Raw genomic sequence first — 24,311 nt, forward strand, 5'->3', positions numbered from 1 at the left:
AATTTTAACTGATACTGTCTCTGACATGCCCAAATTAATTTCCAGCAGTAAGTATTTAATCAGATGATATCCTGTGTTTTACAATTAAAACATTTGCTTCTTTGCTTAAGATCTCTTCTTCCACAAAAATGCATATTTAATCTAATATCTTTATTAGCATTATATTATAGAAATATAACATGATTGTCCTGAGAATGGATATGCCTCCCTATGTCCACTGCAGGCATACGACTCATGCAATTATTTTTTCTACCTATTTTTCATTCCTGTGACATGACTGTTTCCTCTAAAATATTTTATAGGAATGGCTAAAGTGTCATGTTAGCATTTATCCCCAGTATACTATCATGTCACCTTTCCCATATAATTATACAAAGAACTCCAGTTGCTTTGTATTAAATCATACATGTTTAATCATCTCTCACAAGATTGTCATAAGATTTTGTTACCCATCTTCATTAATTGGTTCTTTCTTCCATCAAAGTGATTAGTTACATTTCAACATAATAAATACCTCATTTTGGCTGATTTTTAGAGTCAAATATACCTCATCAAACACTGTTTTCCTCTTTTCTACTATTTACATTTTTTTGCCGATAATTTAAGATTTTACAATACATCAAGATCTCATGTTTTCTCTGCACAGCCTAACTACCATGCTTCACTTCAAATCAGAGGGACACATAAGCCATATGTTCCATGTTCCTGGTGACTCAACTATGATCCTTTCTTAATCAACCTCTTTAGGGTGAGCCTATCTTTCTTTTTCTACACCATCTGATCATTTGGTACAATAAATTACCACATGATATCCACTTCTTTCCCCAATAATAAATTGTGCAATTTAGTTTTCTTTTGGCTTTTCCCAGTTAGGGGTAGCCACAGCGGAACTCTGGTCCGCTAATGATTGACACTAGATTTTGACGAACGCCGAAGTGCCAGCTCGACGTTCAACCTTCAATGAAGGCATGCCCATTTACGCATGTCTTTCGAACGCCCACCCAACCATGGGGAGGACATGCAGATTCCACACAGAAGGCACTCCCCGCACTCCAGCTGAGAATTGAACGGGAGAACCTCTTGCTGTGAGGCAACAACGTTACCACTGCACCACCGCGGTAAGTAGTAATATCCATTGAGGTTTGTGTTTTTTGAGTATGGCTGGAAGTGGACTATTTACAGGTGTTCTAAGGTCTGATGCTACAGGTAAATGGCTTCATTGCCTCGGAATATTAGATAATCTCCAGTTACACTCACCCTGGAATGTATTATTATGCATAGAAAATGTTAATTTTTATGGTTTAATTATTGTGGGATATATTTCATATAAAGTAGTTTATCCAACCAATATTTAGTATAAGTATTTCTCCCACATCTTCCTTCTAGCCACAGAAATCTTTTAAGAAATAAGGTTGTAAAGTTCAATATTCATGGTAACTCTTAAGAAACTTAATTGAAGAGACATCATTAAATTATATCAGATTTTTTCCCTTTTTCTGAGCTGTAACAAAACAGTACAAGAGCAGACTGTCTTTAATGTTTGATATCTTCTGTCCTTGATGGCCTTGAGTTGTTGGTTCCATGGAAACAAAAGAATCAAAATTGCAGCATGCATTTAAGCACAGGTATGAAGAGCTGTATGCATTGAACCATGTCAAGTGTTTCATTTACATGCTTTTTAATGCATTTTATACCTGACAGCTCCATGCATTTGAGGCAACAGCTGTTTTGCAGTTCAAATGCATTGTTGTGTGGTGTTAGGAATGCTGGACTGCAGAAACAACTTGCTGCACTGCAACATTGAAAAGCGCGACTTAATTTTGTGCAATCTAGATTTCTGAGCCTTTTAATAAGCTATTCTGCCCAATATCAATAAATAACAGCAGACATGGGCATCCAGGTTACAAAGCTGAATACATTTCATCTTTAAGAAAATGCAAAGAAACTCCAGATTTTTATCCCTAATCTGTGAAGCCATATCACCCAGAAATGACAATGCATACTGCCTTTGCCCTCGCCCCAGATAGCGTGATGCAAAAATCAACTATGATCAAGAAACAAGTGAGGCAGATTCATAAATTCAGTATTATTTTCAGCTAACAACCTAATATTTTCAGATGTCTGATCAATCTTATAAAGTAAGCTACATACCTAATTAATGAATTCATAATCTCAAGAAGAGAGGGCAGATTTAAATTATGTTGTGCAGTGATTACATACAAATGCTGGCATTTTAAAATATATTTCTGACAGTATGTATTTCATCATACAATAAACTGACAAGTTTTTAAGTGTGCCACTGTGATCTGTAAAGTGACTAGTCAGATCTCATAATTTTCAAGCCCATTTTCTATATCAAATTATTTTCTGTGTGTGTAATATTTGTCCCTATTTTGATCATAGCTGCTAATGTCTCAACTCTTCTTGTATCCATTAGCAGACTTTGCTGAACAACATAGAATTTCCACAGCTACTGATTAAGTATTAATATCTAAAGGACAACATATGTAGTTGGTTGAGGATTCCTTTAGTCTTCATGTGTAAAAAGTCAGGAACTAAGATCTTGATAATTAAGTAGAACAGATCTCTACCTTCAAGGAAAGTCAAAGGTGTGGGATGACATCCCAGCGGGATGAAATGAGCTGCTCAGAATGCAACAGTAACTGCTGTTTTTTGGAAGAACAATGCTACTCATTGACCCCAGACAGGATGTGATGTTGTTCTGACTCCTTAATTGACATAGGTTCATACTAGGCTAAGTGCCCTTGCAAGCCTAGCCAATTATCCCTTGTGAAACTCAAACCCTGCACCTTGTGTTTGTAAGGCAAACACCTTAACCATTGGGCCACCCTCCCCCATGATCAAATACAAGGTTGTGGTACCTTTTGAAAGAGAGATTGCCTGTTATGGCAACCTCTACTGATGTGTTTAATACATAGTTTTGACCCAGTAAGCATTACTATCCAGTTTATCACTGCATAAGTTCACTGCTATTGAAACCAAAGCAGTGTCAATGTCATTGAATTCTCTGCTCGGTACAAGCAAAAGTAAATAGGATGAAGAAATAGAAAAACAGAAATCAGGAAGCTATTCATTACTGCACTATGTTTCCTATTTAATTCTATGAATCTTAGAATGTGTTATCAAAAGGATGACTAGAGTGACATCTGATTAGAGTTATCCTTATATATGTAGACTTTAAATGACTGTAGATACATTTAACATGGAAAATATGGGAGATCTACTTTTCCGTGAATGGTAAGTCAGACATGCATTCTCTCCCAGCTCCTTGAATCCACAAGTCCCAAACAGTTTTTACATGTATTGTCTTTACTATGAATCCATAGTTGTGCAAGCTGTTTTCTTACCCTTGCAGGATTCTTCTGCTTTCCCTGCAGTTAAGGAATGATGTAGTTAGTTTACATAAGGATTCTGACAAAAGAGGTTGAAGAATGGCTTCTCCATTTGCAAAAATGCTTCGTAATGAATGCCACCCATACATTCAGTGGATTTCTTCTTTTTCGACATTGAATTATCTGGTTTGATTTCAGGGAATTGTGGTTTAACTACTTATAGTGGATCTTAAAACTATGTCTTCTGTTTGTACCACAGTAACATATGAAGCTGAGTTTAGAAAGCATATTATCATTAGCATTACAACATTTGGAAGATTTGTTCCAGCTGTTCATTTGCTGTCTGGCACTGCTGATATATCCTCCCATTTTGGATTAAAGTGACTGTATACCACATCACAAGCATGAGGCAGCTGGCATTCCTTAACACTGTGGCTCACCAGCAGGTGTGAGTAAGAGATTAATGCCAAACTTAGAGCTCCTGCTAATGGATCTGCCTTCAAGGTCTCCTTACTTCTAGTGTTACACCCGCTGGTCCTTGTGTATTTCTTCTGCACAGCTCAGCTTCACTATATCACTACAAGTCTAATAAGACAGCATTCTTACTGTTTTTCCTGATAGACCCTCTCTGCCTATATGCAGCTGCTGCTACCATAACGTCTTTCTTTTTGCCCACTCCCATCTTGTCTTCCTCAGATCATTATTCCTGTTCAATCTTTTCATCATAGACAAGTCCCAGTTTTCTCCCATGAATTCTCCACATGATACTTTTCCCTTCATTTATTCAATCACCTTAAATGCTATGCCTTATTATTTTGCACTTCTGCAGTATGGTGATAGACTGGTCAGTGAGAAATGGATACATGTTTTACATGTCAATGTTATTTTTATCTAGATAAGATCTCGAAGGTCCTGCATGTATCACAGTGCTCTGTAATTGCATATTACACACACACACACACACACACACACACACACACACACACACACACACACACACACACACACACACACACACACACACACACACACACACTTTTCTGATTTAATCTGAGTATTTAAGCACAAAGTTACTAACCAGAAAGCAACTTCATTTTACTTCTAGCAGGGCCTTAGCTTCTGCTTCAGCATTCCAAGGTGACCAGAATGCAGTCCAGTGGATCTACGAACATAGTCAACAAGATGACTCTGAATTATTAATGTCAGGAGGACACATTTATAAACAAAAACTTGCATTGTTCAATGACAGAAAATTATATGACTGCGACTATAGAACAAAATCTAGGTTTCTGCCAATCTTGTGATACTTGGCTACTATAATCCAAATTGGCAGGATATATCACTAGTGACATGGAATAAATGATGTAGAGATGAAATGAACCTTCTAACTGTTATAATGTTAATCATGATATGCTGTCTGTTGAATAATAAGTGAGGAAAATCATATCAGGCAAAACTTTTTATTTCTTTTTGGTTTTGTTGGAATGGAATTGTTTCTTCTTATGTCAACACAAGAGTTACTGTTTGGATTTTAGATAAGTCCGGTACATATCTGAATGATTAAGAATGTTTATTGTTTAATAGTAAAACAGAGGAGACATTTAGTTCCATTAGATTTAAATTCAGATTGTGTAAACTGAAATAATAATTTAGCATAGGTCTTTATATTGTTTGTATATATTTCTGGTTCACTGCATACTAACACTGTACTACACATTAATTATAGGAATGTAGTCTTTCCCTGTTTTTATATGTTATTTTTCTCTCACTGTCACATCTACAGAAGTTACAAATTGATAATTAGTTATCAGGTTTTAACCACTGACTACAAATGTTGTGTTAGTAGAACCCAGTACCCTTTATAAAGCAACTAATTGCTTCTAGCTGGGTAGGGAAGAGCTAAACCAAATCAACCTGCACCAACCCCAGTTGAAGCCTTACATCTAGTTTGGGCCATATTGGCATTGCGTCTGCTATTTACCATACATTCAGCAAATAACATTAAACATATGTACAACTTTTTACCAACAATATGTTTTCTTACCTGTCACTCTTCTTAATTGATCAGTCATTTCCATATCATGTTATTGCTCAACCCAGACCCTCCACTCGGATTATTAGACTTGACTCTGTCCTCTTCTCTGCCCCTGTAAATAATTCAGTTTCTATACCTCCCTAGTTCTTTCACTCCAGTTCACAATAATCACATACTTCTTTTCTTATTAGAAACATTTATTTTCATTTTTCATTTAAGAATAACCATATGGCCATGGTGGTGCAGCGGTTAATATTGTCGCCTCACAGCACGAGGTTCTCCGGATCGATTCTCTGCTGGAGTGCCTTCTGTGTGGAGTCTCTATGTCCTCCCCATGGTCGAGTGAATTTAAAGACATGAAGGTAAGTGTGAACGTGTGTGGGTGTGCCTCCTTTGAAGGTTGGGCACTGGCCTGGCAACTTGACACCGTAAAAATTAATTGCCAATCATTAGTGGACCGGAGTTCCACTGTGGTGACCCATAACAGGGAAAAGCCGAAAGACAGTTTATTCAAGAATAACCATGAACACTCCAAATCCTGTACCAACTCAGTCCTTAATAAGCAAGAAATTCACAGCAAGGATAAAAACAGTCATATTTATCATCCATAATATTAGCAACAAATGCAGTCTCTGTGAAAGATAAATTTCACTTCACGAATTGGAGATCATTTCAGTAACTGAGTCATGGTTCAAAACAGGAGTAAATATTTCTCTAGCCTTACAAAATCTTGCCACACCTTCTGAGCCAAAAAGGCAGATAAAAGACCTGGAGGTAATCCTGACTGGGACATCTTTAAACATGTAATAGGAGAGTAACAGTAAAAATTGTGACTTTCTACATGCTACTCAACCACTATTCCAGGACTTGCATTCCTGGTTGTGTACTGTAATAAATATGCACAACTATACCCTCATTGGTGACTACAATACACACTAGTGCCTTAACACAGAAAAAACCCTGACATACTGCTCTTCGGGGTACAAAATACACTAAGCTTTCTCTGCTGTCATCAGAACCAACACCAGTTCAGGCAAAATACTGTTCTTGATGGAGTTATTACCAGCAAACCAACAGGTTTGATACTATCAGCTGCCCTACTTCCAATCACCAGTGTTGAATGCAGATCAATAACCTGCTTAAAAGTAAATTCTTCTTGATCATGTGAACCCTTTAGGAATTCTCTGTGGAATTACAATGTGATCTTTTCCTTTGACATGCCTCACTCAACTGGAAAGAAGTAACTCAGCAAAATTGTATGACTGCCATTACATGGACTTGAGGACAGGACTGATACAAAAGGAAAACTATCATACTGCTGATTATGTCAGATATATTTACGGATTTCAAAAACAGAGTCAGGACATGGACAATCTACAAATTAATTGGGGTTCTTCTGAGGGGTTGCACTTTTGCAAACTAATAAGAAAAGAAATGAGGTTGCTCATGCAGCTAAAGTAATATTCCTGAAAAATAACAGTTTTGATTTCCTTAAAATCTCAAAAATGCATGAAAAGAAATCAGTCGTCCACCTAACTGGGAGATGAAAATCAGATTGCATCAGACTGTTTGTAAACACAACAGTGATGCGTCTGCTCTCACTACTATAACAGCTCAGTCTTTTGTGAAGTTCCTGGCTTATATGCAAAGTACATACTATGAGAGACTGTATTTTAAAGAAATAACCTTGGCTGGAGAGGCTATTAAATTTCTGCATGTGTTCTACTACTGAACTGTCAGCATTTTAGTACTTTCAGAGAGTATTAATGTCACATATACCTGGAGTGGTATAAGGCCATCAAGGCTAGGAGACTTTTTACATACTTCCACTGTAGCTTGAGTAACATCAGATTCTCTAAACTCCACACCAGTGACTCAGCAAAGGAATATTTCTTAAGTACCTGGTTTCTGAACATCTGTCTTTCTCTGCTTACAATCATCAGCATTCCAATAAACTTTATTTAAAATGTAGTATCTGATGAGCAAGCACTTTAGTTTCCCAGTCAGAAACAAAACTATGAGAGTCATTGTATTCTCAGTCAAACAGCTTTACAACTAAAAATCAGATGCCATGCTGGAATTAAAAAGCTGTTCAGTACACAATTAGCTACATCAATTATTTAGATAATTTGAATTAAAGCAATTCATAAAGCAAGATCTAAAAAGACTTTTAATTCTAGAACCATTTATCATTTTCATCAAAAAGTATTGCACACATGTCCCTCTTGTAAAATATGCCAAAAGCCACATCAGTGCCTGCTCTTTCATAAACTATATCTAAAAATTAGAAACAAAGAAAAACAATTCTATAACTCCTTTCTTTGGGCTCGTATTCATACATCTTGTAACTATTAAACTTTCAGTCTACTCCTGTTTTATGAAAAGCTACAACTTCTGTCCAACTGGCATTACTTTCATAAGTGCCAGTGCATTTTTAAGTTCTAATTACCATTTGAAGTATGTTGAAAAATTCTCAGTGTATGTTCGGATCACTTATTTTCATTTTCTTCTGTAGTGTTTGGAAATCCATACCTTAATCTCAGAGGTCAGCAGCCAGGTCATGTTCAGTTTTCATTCAGGCAAATAGTGTGTCCTTCTGTAATCCTCCAAATACAAAAGTCCCATTAAAATACAGGTAACTTATCCAAGGATTTCATGCTAGGACTGAATGTTGTCTTTCCACGTCTGAATTGCCAACTGATACTCCCAGGACATGTTTTATAACAGCTTTCTCCATATCAAATCTCCAGCATAAGCTTTTGACTCTTCTTCCTTCCTTCCTTCCTTCCTTCCTTCCTTCCTTCCTTCCTTCCTTCCTTCCTTCCAAAATTTGTAACGTGATACACCATCTCAGTAGAATTGCCATTTGTTGGTCCCATAACTTTGTCTATCTTTTAAATAAATTACCAACTTCCCATATGTTGTCTCATCTGTCTGCTGATTCTACAATAGTCTATTCAACTTCCTACCTTTTTGTTATGAGACATTATATTCCTGTCCCATCTCTGTCAAATGTTAGTACATGCCATGACTTCATTATGCTGTTTGATATCAAGCCTTTGGTCCATGGGACCAATCTTCTATTTCCTTTCTATTCCATCAAACTGGCATCATTTTTGTGATGACCATGCCCTGGCTCAGCAATCAAGGAGCCTCAGTCCTTACCACTACCACCAGGGAGGGCATCTCATATAAGAGGAAAACTTAACAAATACACACAGTAAAGTACAATTTCCCTTAAGTGCACACAGAAATCACAGTCAGTCTGGGGCTGGTTGCTCCCTTGCTCCCCAGTTCCCCAATAAGACTTCCCACTGGCACAGCTATAGGGTCCAGATCTCAGCCTACCTGGCAAGCTAACCTCCAGTACCCTCTCTGTCCCACCAGTGCTGCATGTCCCTGCCCAGGTAGCTGACAAACCACACACACTTTGAGATAAGTATTTATACAACATCACAGACACTCCTGGGAAAGGCTGACACAGATTCTCCAGCTGTGCCTCTTTACCTAGACTATATGGCAGTAATTACTGCCACCACTAGCTAATACTTATCAGCTACCCAAATGCCCTTAAAAGGGTGTCCAATTATTACTGTGCAATATTATTATCCACTTGGTAAGTGTGGCTAATCAGTCTAAGGCTTATTAGAGTGGCTTATTACAGGATCACTTATAAGCATGCAATGTACTCTAGAGCTTACTTATCTCTACACAAACCAGCCACAGGTAAAAGGTTTTAAAATATTTAATAATAAATAATTAAAACACAAGACAATACTACCACACCACAGCACCATTCAGGAGTTCAGAGATCACACAGAAACTTAAAACACTACAGTAGGAAAGTTCTGATATAACAGAAAAACACTTAGTCTAACTTTCTTCTAACTTACTAGCTATTACTACAAGAAAACATACTTCTAAGATAAAACTTACATAAAGAGAGCATATGGCAGTGCTGAGAGTTGGATATCAAGATCAAAATGCTTACAGTCTCTCTCTGAACAATAGTTTTTAAAATTACTCAAACATTTCTGCTGGGCCCTCCCAGATTACATCATTTTGACACTTAGGTTTTCCCAGTATACCCATTACATCATTTTGACACTTAGTCTGGAGTTCCCAGGCCAACAGGCTACATTATTTAGCAAGCTAACACCTGCTCAGGAAACTGCAACAATAAAAGACATTTCATATGTACCCTCTAGTAATTATTCCTTAAGTTAAAACAATAGAAAGAATGTAAGTCACAAAGGAAGCGGAGTACAGCAGAAATAAGAACAAAACTCCAAATTTAATTCCAAGAATGTGCACTTATAACATACGGATGAGCGCTTTCACCATTACAGCTTCTTCAGATCCTTGTATAAAAGTCACAGTAGACCTCCCCTTATATAAGCAGCTCAATTAATCAATTAAAACAATTTAAACAATTAAAAGCAATGCTGGAGAATTTAAAGAACTCTCCCATATATAAACATGTTAATGTAAAGTAAGACAAAAATATATAAAACTTGCATAGTGACCTAAAAACATGTAAATAAACATTCTGATAAGTTAATATTGATAAAATACATAATCAAGAACATATACAAATAAATGATAGTTCATTTTATGTGCCTGCGTTGTCTCAGCTTAGGTTTTATAGAAGCTCTATCATTCAACCCATGCCCCTATCAGCTTTCAAACGAATGATCCAGTCAGTCTCCTTAGATTCAGTAAGATTCATAGTATTACCACCCTCTTATTCACAACAATTATCTCTAGGACCCGGAACAAGAAAGTATGATCATTGTCATTGGTGGTTATATGTTTTGCTAAGGCATTGTGTAAAGTGCCCTTTCTCATGTGGTAAATATGCTCTCTCATTCTATCCCTTAACGGCCGGTTAGTTTTACCAACATAGAAACTCGGGCATGCCTGACAAGTAGCTAAATACACCGCATTAGGTGTCATACAATCTGCATCTGCCTTGATGGAGAAAATGGTGTGTAAATCCGGGTGTATAAACACCTCACTGCTATCAATAAATGAACAGAAGTTGCAGTGACCACAGGGTTTAGTGTGACCAGTGTTCTTCATAATCCTATCATGTCTGGGGTGACAAAGCAATCGTTTTAGGTTGCTCTTATTCCGAAATAGGAAACTTGGTGTCTCCCCCACAATGCGTTTCAAGTCATCATCAACCAGGAGAATATCCCAATGTTTGCTAATAATTTCCTTTAACTGATATTGATCAGAAGTATACAGAGTAGAAAATTTAATAGATCTATTTAACATATGATCTCCAACGGTTTGATCTTGGACCCTGGGTCCAAAGTATGGTGCACCTGAAGTGGTGCGTGACATGTATGCTTCCTCCGTGTATGGTATAATCTCATTATCCTTGTATCCCCGGGTCAGTAATCTATTTCTCAGATTGTCTAATTCTGAGATAAATCCCTGTTCAGTGGGGTTCAATCTCGAGGCTCTAATGGCCTGTCCTTTCATTATATTCTTAAAACAAATTGTGGGTGCATACTAGACCTTAATAACAAGGAATTGCAGTAACATGCCTTGCGATAGACCCCCGTATTTATCATATCATCTGTTAATCTCTCAATATATAGGTCTAAAAAATCAATTCTATGTGTGGAATAGTTCATGGTAAAAGTAAGGAATGTAGTTAAAGCATTCATAATGGATAGCATTGATTCCAGCTGTTCTGATGTTCCATTCCAAAGAACAAAAAGGTCATCAACAAACCTTCTGTAGAACACCACATGTTCACAGAAAAGTGCATTCTTAAATAAAACATGTTCCTCCCAATATGCAAGGAACATGTTGGCGTAGCTATTTGCACATGGAGTGCCCATAGCTACGCCATCACGCTGTTTATAGATCTGGTCTTGGAACATGAATAAGTTATTCTCCAAGACCAGTTCTAAAAAATGAACTATGAGGTCTATCAATACTGCAGTGTAAGTACTGTGTGCTTTCAGATAATTTAACACATAGTCAAGTCCTATATCATTAGGTATTACAGTAAATAGGGATTGAATGTCAAAAGTCACAAAAGTACAACTAGAGATTCTATCATGGTGTCCAATACATTCATACAGATCAATCAAAAATTGCTTGGAATCCTTCAAGACTGTAACATTGTCATTCAATACACATCTCAGATGTTTCTCCACAAAAACTGAAAGGTGTTCAGTTACCCAACCACGGCCAGAAACTATGGGTCTCATGGGTGGGTTCTTCATATTTTTGTGTACCTTGGGGAGACCTTGTATAATCAGTATAGTGGGTGTATAAATCATAAGGTATCCATATAGCTCCTTATTTATTAAATTACTTCTAAGAATATCATAAAGCGTGTCATGAATATATCTGACAACAGAGTGAACCTGTTCCATGGAAGTAGGTTCATAGAACCTGTCCTGTAACATGGAGGACATAGCCTCCGTATAAAATGACATATCCAATACTACAACTTTCCCACCTTTATCAGCTGGTCTAATTATAATGGTAGGATCATTCTGCAATTTCCTCAGACACTGACGTTCCCGAAAGCTCAAGTTATCCCGCCTCTTCTGTTTTTGGGGTCCCAGTTAAGTATTATAGTAACTATACAATTCCTCCTCTGTTAACTTAAGGAATGCTTCAACTAATGGGTGGTGAGTTGGTACAAAATCACTTAAATTCTTAAAAGCAAACTTCCTGCTCTGTGCTGATTCTTTCTCAGAATCATTATAAATGAATCTAAGCATTACATTCCTACAAAAAAGTTTTAAGTCCACCATTGTATCAGTCAATTTGCTCTGGCTTTTAGGAATAAAATTCAAACCTTTGTTTAATAAACTGGTATCATCATCTGTTAGAGTAATGTGGGACAAATTATAGATTAACGCTTGTTGTTCCACATTCTCTTTAAAGTCTGATGGGGCATAAAATCCCCTGATAATTTCCTCTTCTGTCTGCCCCTGCTTATGGAGCGAGGTCTGCGAGGACCTTTCTCCATGCGCACTGGCAGAGGAAAAGTCAAATCCAAACTTGAGAGCTTGCTGGAATCAGTTAAAGTAGTAGTTTTCTTAGGTTTAACAACAGGCTCTGATCCTTCTTTTGTAGAAACAGGTCTATTCTTAACCACATGTACTTCAGGATATAAGTTGTTTCTAGTACATGTACTGGGATGTACAATATGAATAACATCCACAGAGTCCTTGCAATTGTCTGTGGTAGTCCCAGCGACAGGTGGTATTTCTTCCAAAATACATGCATCATTACTGATGGTGACCCCCCCCAGTACAAACTTGGGCAGAGTCCATCTCCACAGGAGTAATGCTGTTATGTCCATTCAATTCAACACCCACATTCATGTCGTTTGTTACACTATTACTTGTAACATCGTTGATAAAATTAAAGTGTGTAGATTCCTTTACTTTCCTAGGAGGCATGGGGGTAGAAGGATCCCTATGCATCTGAGACGTTGTAGAGGAATCCTGCCCTGCTCTGGGCCATAAGAATACATTGCCCAATTTAAAATCATTAATATCCCTGGTGGCTTTGTGTTTTTTCTGCTGTAAAAGTTTTCTTTCATACGCTAGCACACAATCTAGCAAGTTCTTAAACAACGGTGCAACCACCTTATCCGAAAAGTTACTAAACAGCTCCTGCTGTTTGCGCTTAATATTGTCTGTTAACCTAACCTCCTCAGGGAGGAAAAAGTCAATTAGTAGTTGCAAATACTTGCGACTCACCTCAATGTTCAGGCGTTGCCATTTCGCGAGTAAATCTGGATGTTCCTTGCCTTGATTTGGCATATTAAGAACCCTTAAACCTCGCGGAATAATATGTTGTTCGAGGCAGAACTGGAAGTGCATCCGCTGTGTTTGTAAGCGTTTGAGCCTCATGAAATCCTTCTCCATGCTATCCAAAACTGCATGTAGTCTTTCTGAATTCAAGGTCAGTGTCATGACATCATCGGAGGTCGGCGTAGACTCAAAAAACAGAGATGCACTGACAGTTTCTTTTAAATACTGTTGGAAGCGCGCCTGCAACGCTCCAGTCCCACGGTCTTCACTTCTCGGGACATAATCCAGTTCAAGATTCGCCATTACCCAAGAAAAGAGTCTTACTCTTGCTGGAAAGAAAGTGATAGTCCAGACCAAATGACTCCGAGCTCTACAGATCAAAGAACCTACAAGACATCATTTTAATTTCAAAGAACATTTGAAATGCTTGGCTTAGTTTTCCTTACAGCAGATGGCAATGTTGCTACAATCTTGAAGTTCACATTATGCAGTGTTTTCTTTCATTTAAGAACACAAGCCTGTATTTTACATTTATATTTACAAATGATAGAATTATGTATCAAATTCTATTTGACTAGGCTGGCAGCCTTCACCCCTTCTCTACCCCAATCTTCACAATTTTCATGTTTAATTTCTGGCACTAGAAGATAGAGGAGCCATGGGGGAGTGAGAGTGAGAAGCTGAAGCTAGCCCACTCATTCTGGGTAGAGAGAAGCAGTTTGGTTCATGTCACGTCTGATACTAACAGGAGCACAAGGTGAATGGCATACAGTAGTATGATCCACCATGATGGCTGCAATACAGGATGCCAGAGGGGATTTGACATGTATGCATATTGCTTTCTATGGTTCCTATCAGCAGACCGAAGACGCATGTTTTAGAATGCATCTTGGTCGAACTGACAAAACCGAAACTGCAAAATATCAAAACGGCATGTAAGCAAATTTTTTCCCTGGGAAAGAATTTGCTTGGCCGCTTCAGTACTTTGCTTTTTTCAGCACTGTAGTGCGGTCTCGGAGTTGGTATATTTAAGTAGGGGGTGTGGGGGGGCATAGCCCCCCACTTAATCTCATGTTTTAATGTACTTTTTTTTTTTTGTTGGAACAGTGATTTTTTTTTTCCCTTTGGAAAAAAATCGCTGTTCTGACAGTTCGGTTTTGTAAGCTTTCGCTTACATGGGGATGATTAATCACTGTTCACTTACCTAAGCATTCCATGATCTAATATAGACATGCTGGCTATTATAGCAACTATAATATACATTACAACTCCAATGAGGGGAGATAGGTGGTAGGAGTGGGGACACCAAGCATATGATGACCTCTCCAATCAACCAATTCTCTCTCCCTTGTAAGGAGAGTCAATGGACTCTGTATTCATTTGTTAATGAATGGGTCAATAGGCTGTTTTCTTATTAGGGAATAAATGAACAAATGAGTATATAGTGTGTAGGTGGCCATGTAGGACTAAAGAAAAATAAATCATTGTTCTTTAATTCTCATGTGTTTCTTAACTGTATTTCCACCAGTCTGTTGCAGGCAGCCATTCATTTATTTGAAACTTAATTAAGGATCGTAAAACTACTTTAACTGCCCCTCTTCTTTTGCCTTATCTTACTAACCCTGTTCTTCCTGCAGGCCCAGGTTTTCTTACTTCTTCTTAGATCATTTCCTAAAGAAACATATTCCAGTTTAAGTAATCTTCTGTCACCAACAACAGACATCCCTCATTTCATGTACCAGACTAAACAGATGCCTCTCATTTAATGTAATAAACACAACAGATGGCCCCCATTTCATGTACCAGACACAAAAGGCATCCCCCATTTCATGTACCAGACACAACAGATATTCCTATTCCATTTACTAGACACAACAGATGTTCAGCATGTCATATACCAGATAGAACAGACTTCCCCATTTAATGTACCAGATCCAACATACTTTCCCATTTCATGTACCAGATACAACATACTTTCCCCATTTCATGTACTAGACATGACAGATGTCCCTATTTCATGTACCAAACACAACAGGCATCACCCATTTCATGTACCATTCTGCCATAGTTCCGGGATTATTTTGCCATAGGTTTTCCTACAAATTTGATTCCTTTTTTGTTTTCCTAATAGCAAACTTGCATGTTTGTTGAGACTTTTCCCTTCTTCTACAAAGCATCAAGTTCCCATTGAATTCTTTAACCTCTGAGCCATTGGACAATAGTTAATTTAAAGCATAGCCTGGAAAATCCCAAACTGCACTAGAATCTTAAACTTTCTTTAACTGTCATGGGGTTTATCACTCCATCTGCCCATAGTTTATCAGATTTTCTTGCTTAATTATTAGACAATAGACTGGTACTATAGACAAATGTTATATAGTGTGTACTACCCTTAAAGACAACAGTCCTTACTGCATTAATTCTAACAGCCATTGTATTTATTGACCGCTATTCTTTTTTCGCAAATTACTTAACTGTCTTCTTAGTTCAGTTTTTTTCTGTACCCTCTAGGCTGCTTTCGACTACCCGTCTTGAGGCTTTAGAGGATATGCTTTCACTGATACCTTTCTAGACTACTTTTTCTCTAAACTTTTTTAACTTAATCAGAACAATATTATTTTGATTGCAATGGAGTCCACAAATATTTCAAAGTCCATTTTTTTTATTTTTTTTCTGCTAGCAGGATACAGGTATCAGTTATGAACCTGAGTGAATCCCCCCAATTTAAAGTTCCATAAATGTTCCATGTTAACTTCCTGGATGCTAGTATAAATAATATCTGGGAAAGGTGGAGCACTTGTCTCATTTCCCTACAGATATGAAAAAGCTTTTAGACACTTTTGATCATTCCAGGTACAATAAAAAACAAACTTGCTGTTAATATTTCTTTCGACTATCTTATTTGTATTGTTAATTATAGAGACTTGTGTACACCCCCACAGTAACTAAGGAAACTGGCATATATTTTCCAGCATCTGTACCTCTCTCACTACATCTTTTGGACGTATTGCAAATCTGATGCTATGGGTCCAATTCTAGATTTCAAAATCCCACAATCGCAACTTTCAATATCGCAAACCCATAATGTCGAGATTGTGGAATATCGAAATTATAAAAACAAACAAAAAAAATGACAACATCCAAAACATGTTTTTGAATCATCCCCCACACCCCCTGCAAATTAAATATACTAGTTCTGAGATCGCACTACAGTGAAGGGAATGGCAATGATCCCATTCCGCACTGTATAGCGATCTACATTACCATTCTCCTCACTGTACAGTGATCTCGGAGTTAGTATATTTTGGTTGCAGGGGGTGTGTGGTGTGCAGGGGGGCTTGCCCCCCTGAAAAAAACATGTTTTTTGATGTTATCATTTTTTTTGTTGTTTTTATAATTTCAAGATTCCACAATCTTGACATTATGAGTTTGAGATATTGAAAGTCGAGATTGTGGGATTTCAAAATTTAGAAGTGGACCTGATGCTATATATCAAGAGTGAAAGAGCTCCTTCTGTGTCTATATAAACCCATATTCTTTTTTTGATTCTTACATTATTGCTTCCCACACTTGTAATATTATATAAGATGCCCATAAGGCTACTTGCTTTTTCTCCCATTTACCTGCTTTAATGCTTTCTGGATTTCTACAGCATCAGTCCTTCTGCTCATCTGTGCTCTGTCTCTATTACATTTTCTATTTCATTCTGTGTAACACAGTCTTCAGTTGCCACAGTTCCCTTATCCCTTATTCCTATAATAGCATGAATAGAACAACCAAAAAATGTAGCTGATTTTTCAGTGTTCCTAGTAGATGTCACATTGTCCATCTTTAATTGTTTAACTCCATACATTTATTTTTCCGTCTTAAATTTCTGTGCATGTTACTCATCTTTCTGTCTACTTCTTGATACAACAAATATCTGTCTATCTACATCTATCGATCTTTCCAATACATCTACTCGACTGGAAGCTTAGAGGTTATGTACATCTCCAACTCAGCTTTCAGTTTATGTTCCTTTTTTCCAATTCATCCTGTGACTTCTTATTATTCCTTCTCCTCCTCTGTGGTGTTAACTTATTCCCAGATTCTTTAATCTGATTGTACTCCTCCCTTCTTATATCATTCACTTATATTTATTGACTTCTAAAAAAAAGTTTTTACCCCATTTGACCACAGTACACAAATAACTGTTTTTTTCATTCATGCTTTTGATACCAACTTTTCCAGCTCACCTGCAATCAAAATTGCTTTTCTGTTCAGTGTTATTTGTCGCCATCTCTTGAGTATGATTCCATACAATTCCTTATACCAAATGACCTACCTACATTTAATGTAGACTACTCACTGTTATATGAATAACTCATAGAAGTTCAGGTATGTATTTTGTCATATCTCATAAACATACTTGCAACTTCACCACCCATGTGCAAAAGGTGGAAATGCACTTTATGAAAACATTTTGGCAGCTTTATGAGTGCCATATATAAAGTGGGTATAACACATCAAACTGGTATGTAAAGAAATTAAAGAAAATAATTCAATGTATAAGATAATTGTAATTAAGTTTATTTTTGATTCATATGTTTTAGTCAATTAATTGTATCCCTTGGGTTTCTTCTGTTTTCAGGAAGTAAGAAAATGAAAGATCTGCTTCCAGCAAGATCTCCCCATAGTCACTGAACAAGTTCATTTTGTACCTATATTTGAGTTCTAGGACAACAAAAGGCAGAGGGAAAAAGTGAATCTAGTTGCTGAAATTCCAGCATATATTATTTGTGTTATTATAATAACAGGAAACATTCCAGATCCAGTGCTATGCATGAATAAAGTCTTGTTTTCTTTACTCCAATACATTTTTATTAAAAGTTTTCCATATCTTCAAACAGATTGAACCATAAATAGTGAAACATAAAATAATATAACATAATCGACTAGTCAGCTATTTACCAAACTATATACAATTGCCTAAGTATACAATCTATAACATAACGTTTCCATATACAATATGCAATTTGTATTAAGATGCTGTGCTGATGAATCAGATCAATTTGTTTTGTCCAATATTTCTTCAACTTTCTGCCAATAAGTGATCTATGATGTTGTCTTATCAGTTATTTTCTTTATGATTGTTACTTCCATTCGAGACATGAAGATTATGATTTTCTTGAAATCTTGAAAACATGGTGATGCTTTATTCTTCCAGTAAGTTGTTATGGCTTTATGTGCAATGGCAAGCAATGTCCACAGTAAAGGATATTTTACTTTTGGGACACATTGTGGTATGGGTACATTAAACAAAACTAATGACTTGGTTAACTGAAAAGTATCATTAAAAATTGTTTGAAAGGAATAATTTCAAACCAATGACAATAAAAAGCATGTGTCCCCAATCTGCTTGTGTATGCATTTTACATCTCCAACAATCAATATATTTCTGATATATTAGTTCTAATGTATGAGGGGTTAGAAAGGATCTATTAAGAAATTTCCATGCATATATTTTCTACTGAACTGACTTGTTGGTAAGGCTTGGTGATAAAAAGATGATTTCTTTTTCATTTTTTCAGGATCCTTTTGATTAACCTGATTATAATAATTCCAGTAACTATTATTGGTATAGTTCTTTGTTTCTTAAAATGTCTTATGAATTTTGGATAGATATCCTTGTCCTTTATAAGTATTATTTATTAAAAATATCACAATATATATGAACTTAGGAATATTATTTTTAAAAGTTGGTGTCATCAATTCCAGCTTATTTGTGATGTATTGTCTTATTTGTTGTATTGGTAGCCACAATGTATCATCTAACTCAAATTTTCTTTTGTTTTAATCTAGTGTGAGTAATGTATTGCCACTGAGTATTTGATACCAATAAATCATTTATTTTTCTTTAAGCTCTTTAATTACATTAAATCAAAGGTAGTTATACATTCTTGTGTACAAGCTATAGGATATAATATTAAAAAATGTCTTTATATATGGGTTCATGTTTATATATTTTCTAAACAGTATTATTGTTTCAATAACAATTATATGCTTTGTTTTTATACTTTTATTAAATATTATGTTATCTGTTATTAGGTTGCATTATAAAAGACTTGTTGGATTTATATTATATTGGTTATGGGCTGAGTTACAAATGATATTACATATAGAGTCATGAATTAATTTCCATTTTTTGTTGTATAGGTTGAGTTCAGCCGTAGAGTAACTGTTTTAGTAATAGATGCCAATGAATAAATCTCTATATCTGGTAGATTAATTCCACCCTTCTCCCAACCTTTTAAATGGTTAAGTGTGATTCTAGGCTTATTGTTAAACCAAAGAAAATTCAGCATCATTTTATAGTATTTCTGTATAATTTTCTTAGTAGGAGGGATGGAAAAGAATTGCATATAATACAACAATTTTTGGAAAATTATTGATTTAATTATATACAACCTATCTTCCATTGTATAAAACATCTTATTCCATTTCTGCATTAATGATTTTATTTGACTTAGTATATGAATATGGTTAATAACCCAGCCACTGGGGATGCACAAGCCAGTGCATTTCTTTGTGCTGGTCCCAAGCCCGGATAAATGAGGAGGGTTGCATCAGGAAGGGCATCTGGCGTAAAACTCTGCCAACACATTCATGTGGACAGCAGTAAATAATTACATACCAGATCAGTCGAGGCCCGGGTTAACAATGACCACCACCAGTACTGTTAGCCAACAGGGTGCTGGTGGAAATTGGGCTACTGTTGGCCGAAGGAGGTAGAAGGCATGGCCGAAGGCAGGAAGAGAGGAGAAAGGCTAGGAATGTGGTAGTGAGGGTCGGAACTTTGAATGCTGGCAGTATGACTGGTACAGGGAGAGAGCTAGCTGATATGATGGACAAAAGGAAGGTTGGTATATTGTGTGTGCAAGAGACCAGATGGAAGGGGAGTAAGGCAAGGTGTATCGGAGGTGGGTTCAAATTGTTTTATCATGGTGTGGATGGGAGGAGAAATGGCGTAGGCATTATCCTGAAGGAAGAGTATGCTAAGAGTGTTTTGGAGGTGAAAAGAGTGTCGGATAGATTGATGGAAATTGATGGTGTAATGATGAATATTGTTAGTGCATATGCTCCACAAGTTGGGTGTGCGATGGACGAGAAAGAAAAATTTTGGAGTGAGTTGGATGAAGTGGTGATGATTGTACCCAAGGGTGAGAGAGTGGTGATTGGAGTAGATTTCAATGGGCATGTTGTTGAAGGGAACAGAGGGGATGAGGAAGTGATGGGTAGGTATGGTGTTAAGCAAAGGAATGCAGAAGGTCAGATGGTAGTGGATGTTGCGAAAAGGATGGACATGGCTGTGATGAATATGTATTTTAACAAGAGGGAGGAGCATAAGGTGACATATAAGAGTGGAGGAAGATGCACACAGGTGGATTATATATTATGTAGAAGGGCCAGTCTGAAGGAGACCGGAGACTGTAAAGTGGTGGCAGGGGAAAGTGTAGTTAGGCAGCATAGGATGGGGCTTTGTAGGATGACACTGGTGATCAAGAAGAGGAGGATGAGTGTGAGGGCAGCACCAAGGATCAAATGGTGGAAATTGAAAAAGGGTAATTGTGAGGTGGAGTTCAGGGAAGAGTAAAGACAGGCACTGTGAGGCAGTGAAGAGTTACCGAATAGCTGGGTAACTATAGCAGAGCTAGTAAGAGAGATGGCTAGAAAGGTGCTTCGTGTAACATCTGGAAAGGAGAAGGAGGACAAGGAGACCTGGTGGTGGAATGAAGAAGTACAGGACAGCATACAGAGAAAGAGGTTGGCAAAGAAAAATTGGGATTGTCAGATAGATGAAGAAAGTAGACAGGAGTATAAGGAGATGAGGCGTATGGTGAATAGAGAGGTGGTGAAGGCTAAGGATAAGGCATATGAAGAGTTGTATGAAAGGTTGGACAATAAGGAGGGAGAAAAGGACATGTACTGATTGGCTAGACAGAGGGACCAAGCTAGGAAAGATGTGCAGCAGGTAAAGGTGATAAAGGATAATGAGGGAAACATACTTACAAGTGAGGAGAGTGTGTTGAGCAGATGGAAAGAGTACTTTGAGGGGTTGATGAATGAAGAGAATGAGAGGGAGAGAAGGTTGGATGATGTGGGGATAGTGAATCATGAAGTGCAATGGATTATCAAGGAGGAAGTAAGGATAGCTATGAAGAGGATGAAGAATGGAAAGGCTGTTGGTCCAGATGACATACGTGTGGAAGCATGGAGGTGTTTGGGTGAAATGGCAGTGTATTTTTTAACCAGATTGTTTAATTAGATTTTGGAAAGTGAGAGAATGCCTGAGGAATGGAGAAAAAGTGTTTTGGTACCGATTTTAAGAATAAGGGCAATGTGCAGAGCTGTAGTAACTACAGAGGGATTAAATTGAACAGTCACAGCATGAAGTTATGGGAAAGAGTAGTGGAAGCTAGGTTGAGAAGAGACGTGATGATTAGTGAACAGCAGTATGGTTTCATACTGGGAAAGAGCACTATAGATGTGATGTTTGCTCTGAGAGTGTTGATGGAGAAGTACAGAGAAGGTCAGAAGGAGTTGCATTGTGTTTTTGTAGACTTAGAGAAAGCAAATGACAGGGTACCTAGAGAGGAGTTTTGGTATTGTATGAGGAAGTCGGGATTGTCAGAGAAGTATGTAAGAGTGGTACAGGATATGTAAGAGGGTAGTGTGACAGCAGTGAGGTCTGTGGTGGGAGCGACGGATGCGTTTAAGGTGGAGGTGGGATTACATCAAGGATCAGCTCTGAGCCTTTTCTTATTTGCAATGGTGATGGACAGGTTGACAGATGAGATCAGACAGGAGTCCCCGTGGGCTATGATGTTTGCAGATGACATTGTGATCTGTAGTGAGAGTAGGGAACAGGTGGAGTAGACCCTGGAGAAATGGAGATTTATTTGCAATGATGATGGACAGGTTGATAGACGAGATCAGACAGGAGTCCCCTTGGACTATGATGTTTGCAGATGACATTGTGATCTGTAGTGAGAGTAGGGAACAGGTGGAGGACACCGTGGAGAGATGGGGATATGCTCTAGAGAGAAGAGGAATGAAGGTCAACAGGACTAAGACAGAATATATATGTGTGAATGAGAGGGAGGATAGAGGAATGGTGAGGATGCAAGGAGTAGAGGTGGCGAAGGTGGATGAGTTTAAATACTTGGGATCAATAGTTCAGAGTAATGGTAAGTGTGAAAGAGAGGTGAAGAAGAGAGTACAGGCAGGGTGGAGTGGATGGAGAAGAGTGTCAGGAGTGATTTGTGACAGACGAGTACCAGTAAGAGTGAAAGGGAAGGTCTACAAGAAGGTAGTGAGAAGAGCTATATTATATGGGTTGGAGACAGTGGCACTGACAAAAAGGCAGGAGTTAGAGCTGGATGTGGCAGAGTTAAAGATGTTAAGATTTGCACTGGGTGTGACAAGGGTGGACAGGATTAGGAATAAGTATATTAGAGGGTCAGCCCAGGTTGGAAGGTTTGGAGACAAAGCCAGAGAGGCAAGATTACGTTGGTTTGGACATGTGCTTAGGAGGGATGCTGAGTATATTGGGAAAAAGATGCTAAGGATGAAGCTACCAGGTAGCAGGAAAAGAGGAAGGCCTAAGATAAGGTTTATGGATGTGGTGAGAGAGGACATGTAGGTGGTTGGTGTGACAGAGCAAGATACAGAGGACAGGAAGAAATGGAAATGGATGATCCGCTGTGGCGATCCCTAATGGGAACAGCCGAAAGACGAGGATGATATGAATATAGTTAATATTTATTGTTTCTCTAGTGTTGCTAGTTAGTAAAATTCCTAGGTATTTTATTTTATCAGGCACTAAGTACTTAAAACATCATTATTTAATTTCATTTTATTTGAGTTAATTGATAAAATTTTAGTTTTGATTTTATTAAATACAAGACCAGAAATAGTTTGAAAGAAGTTCATTGTTTGGAATAATTCAGTTAATGATTTATCTTTATCAGATATTGTCAACAGGATATCATCAGCAAATAATTGTATTTTCATTTCTAAGTTATTCCCAATTACTATGCCTTTAATATTTGTGTTCATTCCAAAATAGTTAGCAAAAGGCTCAGTTGCTAATGCAAACAGTAAAGGTGAAAGTGGGCATCCTTGCTTAGTTTTTTTTTTCTAATAGTTATAGAACTAGAGAGACATGACCCAATCTTAACATAAGCCAGAGAATTTTCATATAGTGTTTTAATTAAGAATGTGAACTGTTGTGAAAAACATATTCTTTTAGTACCACCAGTAAATAATTCCAATCTATTGAATCAAAGGCACTACTGATGTCTTGACTCACCAGAGTCATGTCTCTCTTACTTAAATCAACATAAACTATCAAGGCAAGAATTCTTTTAATATTATTGTGGGTGTTTCTATCTTTTATGAAACCTGTCTGATTGTGCTCAATTAAAGATGGTAATATATGTTTAATTCCCTCTGTATGTATTGCTATAAACATTTTGTAATCTACATTTAACAATGAAATGGGACTATAAGAACATTCTGAGACATTTTTTTCAGATTTCAGAATAGGTGACATTAAACTATATTTCCAAGAAGGTGGAACTAATATTCCTTGTTTAACTTGGTTAAAAACCTTCAACAATAACTGTTTAGCTTCTTTGGACAATAACTTATACATTTCTGGTGTTATGTTGTCATTTCCTGGTGCTTTATTGGGTTTCAGTTTTTTTTAATTTGATTTTGCAACTTGGACATTGTCATCTGCTTGTCAATGTGTCTACTCTGTTGTTCCTGTAATTTTAGGTGTATATTAGCCTGAAAGAAGTTTCTAATTGTTTCTTTCGATTTCATCTCTATGTTGCTAGTATTATTTTTTTGATAGTGTGACTGAAATGTTTCTAGCATGCTATTTAATTCTGAGACATTTTTATTAATGTTGGGATTATATATTTCTTTTATTTGATTAATTTTAATAGCTTTCTTAGTTCTATTTGCTATTTTCCTTTGGTTCTTTGGGTTCATTGAATAAAAAATAAGTTTGGTTTCTTTCTAATTTTCTCATTATTTTATGATGTAATATTTCAGTATATTTTTTATTTTTCATTGTTA

Source organism: Protopterus annectens, chromosome 2.part0, assembly GCF_019279795.1.
Source record: "Protopterus annectens isolate FY-2018-M chromosome 2.part0, PAN1.0, whole genome shotgun sequence".
Taxonomy (NCBI): Eukaryota; Metazoa; Chordata; order Ceratodontiformes; family Protopteridae; genus Protopterus; species Protopterus annectens.